General features: G+C 36.6%; 1 protein-coding gene across 2 annotated transcripts in view; it reads right to left on the bottom strand.

Moving 5' to 3' along the window:
* Positions 1–1,099: 1,099 nt before the first annotated feature.
* CCDC172 (coiled-coil domain containing 172) overlaps positions 1,100–6,000 on the bottom strand; it is a 69,056-nt gene continuing 64,155 nt past the window's right edge. The window contains exons 10-11 of one of the 2 annotated variants that reach the window (XR_007145396.1): positions 3,059–3,148; positions 1,100–1,880 (exon numbers count right to left, since the gene is read on the bottom strand). The gene's annotated coding sequence lies outside the window, so the exon portion shown is untranslated. The remainder of the gene's footprint in view (positions 1,881–3,058; positions 3,149–6,000) is intronic. The other variant, XM_047825706.1, reaches the window with a different exon arrangement.

Genomic DNA, 6,000 nt, shown 5'->3' with positions numbered 1-6,000 from the left:
CATGGGTCTGGGATACAAGCCACACATAGAAATCCTGGTGTCTCAAAGCAAGACATCAACGTGATTGGACTAGAAGGTTCATCTTTGCATACAAAGAACAACACTAAAAACATTAATACCATGCTAAGGTACTCTATCTGTTCCACATGGTCTTCTGCCCAAGAACAATGAAAATGACTCACTGAGCATAATTATGCTAGCTCCTAAGGTCAGAATTATGCTAGCTCCTTTATACGCTCTGTCTCATAGAATCTTTACAACAACCCCACACAATAGGTATTATTTTACTCTTTTATTACCAGTTAGGTAACTGAATTCCAAAAGGGTTACGTAACTAACCCAAGGCCACATAGGACAGGGCAGAGCCAGAAGAGGAATGCAGGCCTGTCTAATTCAAAAGCTACCACATGACCATTTTGAAATTGAGTGAGTTAAAAGCAAATGCAAATATTTACTTTGGACACAAAACCCAAGTGAATTTCATAAGGCAACACAGTGTACTTGAATTTAAGTTTTTTACAGATTTGGAACACATCTTATTTTGTGTAGGTGTGACCTATACACCATCGGAGCAAAACTTCAAGAAACACTCATTAAATTGAATTGAAGACGGTTATAATATATTTAATAGCTCTATGCATAATACACAAGAACAGGTTCATTCAAGATTATTATATCTATGTCTGGCAAGTCACTAGACAGACTTCTGCCAAGGGAAATCAAAAGGACAGATAACCCCTCAGAGAAGTAATACACAGAAGTAATAAAAGTAACATTACTTTTATTATTTACCATTACTTACTTACCATTACTTTGCAATATCTTCTGTCTTTCTAAATAAAAAGATTCCAAACATTTGAACCAACAAGGTGGTTTTTCCAAAGGGTACTCTGAGGGTGGATAATTTTGCTTTAGTATATAAAGGTCACTCCAAAGTTTTATGTTCTTTGGGGAGTCCTCCAAATGAGGATTTTTACCAGAGAAGAGAGATTAAACTGGGGGTAATGATCAAATTTTCCAATCTAAAAAGGGGACCAAACTTCTTTTATTATCCGTGAAAGTAATCCAGTAAAACAGATAAACAAGATAAGAGTGGGCAACAAGGGAAGTGAAAAATAAGAGAAAAAAATTTATTAAAACGTATTTGGCAGAAACTCAGAAAGACAGAGATGTTAACAATTAGGACAAAAGGAGATGAAGGAAAAAATGCTACTTAGAACTGCCCATGAAATGTCTTTGTTATAGAACTACAGGACCCACTTGTCTGGGAGTGGGGGAAATCACTCAACTACATTATGTTTTCACTTTATTGCAGGCCAGACGATGGGCCACAGAATCATAAAAAGTAAAATGCCATTAACTAATATTGAATTTTTCATTCAATTTAAAAGGACTTGCTAAGAAACTGAACACAAAATGTGCCACACAGGTAAGAAGGCAGCTTAGCCTGTTTTAGAGAGCACAAACATTTCATCGATGTGCTAGGCAGAGTAACGCCCCCTTCCAAAGACGTGCACATCCTGATCTCCAAAATCTATGAATATGGTGAGTTACGTGGCAAAGAGAAACTGGCTGACCTTGAGATGGGGAGATAAGCCCGGACTGTCCAGGTGGGCCTCATAATCACAAGGGTCCTTGTAAGTTGAAGAGAAGGGCACAAGAGGGAAACCAGGGAGACTCAACGTGAGAAGGACGTGGCTTACTGGGCTGGCTGGAGTAAGGTGCAGGAAGGGGTCATGTGCCACAGAATGTAAGCAGCCCCCAGAAGCTAGAAAAGGCAAGCGTTCTATACATCCTACCCTAGAGCCTCCGAAGGAACGCAGCTCTGACATCTCGCTTTCAGTCCAGTGAGGCCCACGTCACACTTCTGACCTCCAGAACTGTAAGATAACAAATGTGTGTTGTTTTAAGCCACTAAATTTGTGGTAATTGTCACAGCAGCAGTGGGAAACTAATACATCTGGCCAGCCAATGCATGTAAACTCATTGTTAGTCTTCCCTTATTCTTTAAAGCAAGCCAGCAGACCCTCATGTTTTGCACAGCAAAAATAAAACGATCACTTTTTTGTTACAACAAAAATTGACTCTATTTTTCAGTTTCAAATAAATGTATTCCCAGTTAAACTCAATTAATGAGGTTTTATGAAAACAGAAATCAGAACTGAATTAAACATGTATTTGTAGCCTGTTAAGTACATCATCATCATTGCATAGTATCGCTGTAGCGTAGCCAAATCTGCTTCTTTCCTCACTTGCAGAATGGAGTAACCAAACACCCTTCCCTAAGAAGAACTTCCTCCACTGGTTTATATGTAGTTCTTAATTCTTTAATTCTAGTCATCTGTCATCAGCTATGTTTTTCTAGATGCTTCTTCCATTCCTTCTAAAGTGTTCCCATACTGGTGAGTATTCCCAACTTCCCTTTTAACAATATCAAGCTGTGAATGTGAATGGCCAATGGTAATTGGTTGTACTGAGAGCAAATTTGAATTTGGGGGTGGGGGAAATCACCAGAATCAGAATTTGAGAAAGAAAGAATTGTAGGTACCTATTCAAAAGTTAATATTAAGTAGGTTGTTTTTTATTTTGTTTCAAGTTTGTATTTCAATTCCAGTTAGTCAACATATAGTGTAACATTAGTTTCAGGAGAAGTACGTTGTTCAAATCTTCGCATTCACCTCCTTTCACCAAGAGTACTGAAGATGATTAAGTTTCAAGCCAATCTATAAAACTTAATCAACCCGTTAAGTATGTGAAGTGCAAATTAATCATATGCATGAAGTCTTCCACACCTACTGGGTACCTGCAATGTGCAAGGCACTTTGATATGAATTCGAAATGCAAAGATAAATGAAAATTCTTGCCCTCAAATAGTTCACAATCCAGAGGAGACTAATAATTATACCACTGCTAGATAGTACTATAATGTGCATTTAGCAAAGGTTCAGTGGGGCAGAGAGGGCATGCTTGATTTGCCTGATGGTATAAGGAGACACGTGGCAGAGAAAGAAACACTTGGGCAATATCTGAAAGGAATGAATATTCTTATTCCAATTACCTCCACTTGCTGGGAAGGAGGAAGCAGTGGCCACCATTGGAGAAGAGGCAGTTTAAACAGCCCTGATACCTGGTTAACTTCTCTCTGCATCTATGAAAACAAAACAAAACAAAACAAAACAAAACAAAACAAAACATCTCTTTGTTGCATTTCTAAACCCAGGCTACGTTTTATGAATTGGGAAAGATAGCACTTATTAGAGAGCATTGAATTTAAGTAGTCCTGGGTTCAAATGTGCCTGGAAACTGTCACTGCATTATCTTGGTAATTTTCTCAGGCTTTCAACCTCTGGTTTCTTGGCTATAAAGCAATCACCAACATCACCATCTTCCAAGATAGTGGTGAAGAGTAGAGATGGTTTATATAAATCACCTAGCATGAGAGATCAAAAATGGAATTCCGAATTCGGATTCTAACACCAATCCACACATAAGTCAAGTGTTCACGGATCAGGAAATTCACCGAACTCTTCAAGAATCTCTGCCAAGTTTAACCCAGGCCCCTCAGAAAATAAAGCAAAATGCAACACAACTAAATCCATCTCCTATTTAACTGAAGAATAAATCTAGCAGCTCTGAGTCTGAATTGTTTTGTCACTTGACAACAATTCTCAGGAAGAAGTGTAAGTTCTGTAAGCAAAAAGACCACATCTTCGTCACCTTTGGTCCCATACTACAATTATCATGATTTCTCATGTAGTAGGTGCTAATTTTTCACCTTAAAATGTAGTGATAGTCTGCATGCATGTAAACGATAGAGATTATACTTTCTTGGACATTATAATTTTGAGCTAACAGCAGCGCCAAGAATATATCTCTACTAAATGATTTATAATGTGAGACGAGGAAAATCACTCAAACTAAATCCATTTATTTAAGAAATAAGCTATTTGAGTACATACTATGTGTCAGGCACTGTCCTGGGCACTGGGGAGACAGCAGTGAAAGACACAAAAATCTCTAACTTAATGAAGCATATATATTCTAGTCTGAAAGACTGAATATGACAGAATTTATAAGTAATATAAATAATAGGATAAGCACTAAGTGAAAAAGCAGAAAGGAAAGGCAGGTTATCAGGGAGACTACGTCAGGGTGGTAGCCATGTTGTGATGGCAAGAGCTCCCCAGATTCTATAAATATTTTGAAGACAGAAACAACATGATCTGCTGGTGGACCGGTCATATGAAATGCTGTCAAATATTCAACAACTGGGATATTCTTGGAGTCAACAGAGATTCACCCCAATTTCCCTTCATCAACAGAATTGTGCTAGAAACTATTTCAATCACTTAACTCCTGAAACAACATGAATTCTGTAGATAGATGTTCAATGACAAGGAGACAGGGATTTTAAAGTAAAGCTTTAAAGAAAACACATATCTGGTGATAAAGGTGATGGGCAGGTCAATTGCCAAAGATCTTAAACAGAATGACTGCACTTCATTTGGTGGTCCACCAATTCATGAGTGAATCTTTGAAGATTAAAGATCAACACTAAATAACAAAGGTTAACAAACTCAGAGGTTATATAAACAATCAATTTAATTTTACACTAACTTTTCATGCGGTGTCACAGCGCAAGTTTTATGTTTTTTAATTCAAAAATAAAGAAGATGTCTTGATTAAATAAGCTAGGTTCTTTTAATGTTAGCAAAAGTAGAAATAGTAGTATTACTAAAATTTCACTATTACAGCCCTTAAACTTTATATTTTCTGTAGGATACATGTCATACTAATTTGAAAATTAGTATCAAATACATATTTGAAAATTATATATGGAACAAATGAAAATTATAGATAGAGATTTAAAATCTATATCTACATAAATGGGGGAAGGAGGGAATAAAGGAAGGAAAGAAAGGAGAAAGGAAGAATCACTTGTTTATAAGGATTTGTCATTCCCAAATTTCCTCCATTTTTAGCTCATCTTGTTCAAGGTAGTACCAAAGAAATCCAGCAGATGGCATTCATACATTTTTCTAAATATGGTGCTGCATAAAACCAAGAGTGCTTAAACATTGTATTTCAGACCAGAAAGAGCGAGTAAATCACAGTCAGAAGCAAGTGCATTTCAAAATTTTCTATTACCATGGAGAAATAATGCTTTTAAGCTATTCTAATGCACATTCATAGCTTGCAAGCAACTTACAATTTTCACTTCCTATTCTAGTAGCTGGTGGAAAGTAGGCATTCAAAGCCATTACTTGCCAATCAACAGCTTGATAATAGAAAGCTGTAAGTAAACACTTAGAGACCTACAAACTTTTTCCATGATGGGATATGGAGTCATTATTTCCTTCTAGTTTCTTTTCAACACTTTTATTGGTTGTTCTACAAAGATAGGTTCTGAAATTAGCAAACATTATTACTGCCAATTTTTAGCTAAGTAAACATAAGCTCAGAAAGAGTAAAAAATGAGAGGACAGAGTAAGAATCTATCAGCCAGGAAAGAATCAACAATAAATGAATCTAATTTCTTTAACTAGAGAATCAATAATTTATGTTCAAATTCTCAATTAATAAATATGGGTTACACGAACAAGTTAATTAAGGAGCCATATTTTCACATACGCTTATTGAACACTTCCTAAATGCCAACACTGTTACAGACTTTGAGAAAAAAAATGACGTATAAGTAATACCCCTGCTCTCATGGAACTTGTGTTTCAGTGGTTAGAAACAGAAAAGAAAAAAAAAGACAAGAAAGATATCAGAAATGACAAGTAGTATGAAGAGCATTAAACTTGAATGTGAACATGTGACTACTTTAGATGGACTGTTTAAAGGAGGGCTTCTTTGAGGAGGTGACATTTCAGTTGACACCAGAATGATAGAGCAGAAAACCATAAAGAGATCACGAGGAGGAGCATCCCAGGCAAGAGAAACAGTTCCTGAAATGATCCCAAGGCCAGAGTGAGCCTGGCCTATCTGGAGAGCAAA

This window comes from Prionailurus viverrinus, chromosome D2 (genome assembly GCF_022837055.1).
Source record: "Prionailurus viverrinus isolate Anna chromosome D2, UM_Priviv_1.0, whole genome shotgun sequence".
Classification (NCBI taxonomy): Eukaryota; Metazoa; Chordata; class Mammalia; order Carnivora; family Felidae; genus Prionailurus; species Prionailurus viverrinus.
The sequence above is the reverse complement of the archived record's forward strand: the minus strand, read 5'-3'. Positions and strand labels throughout refer to the sequence as shown.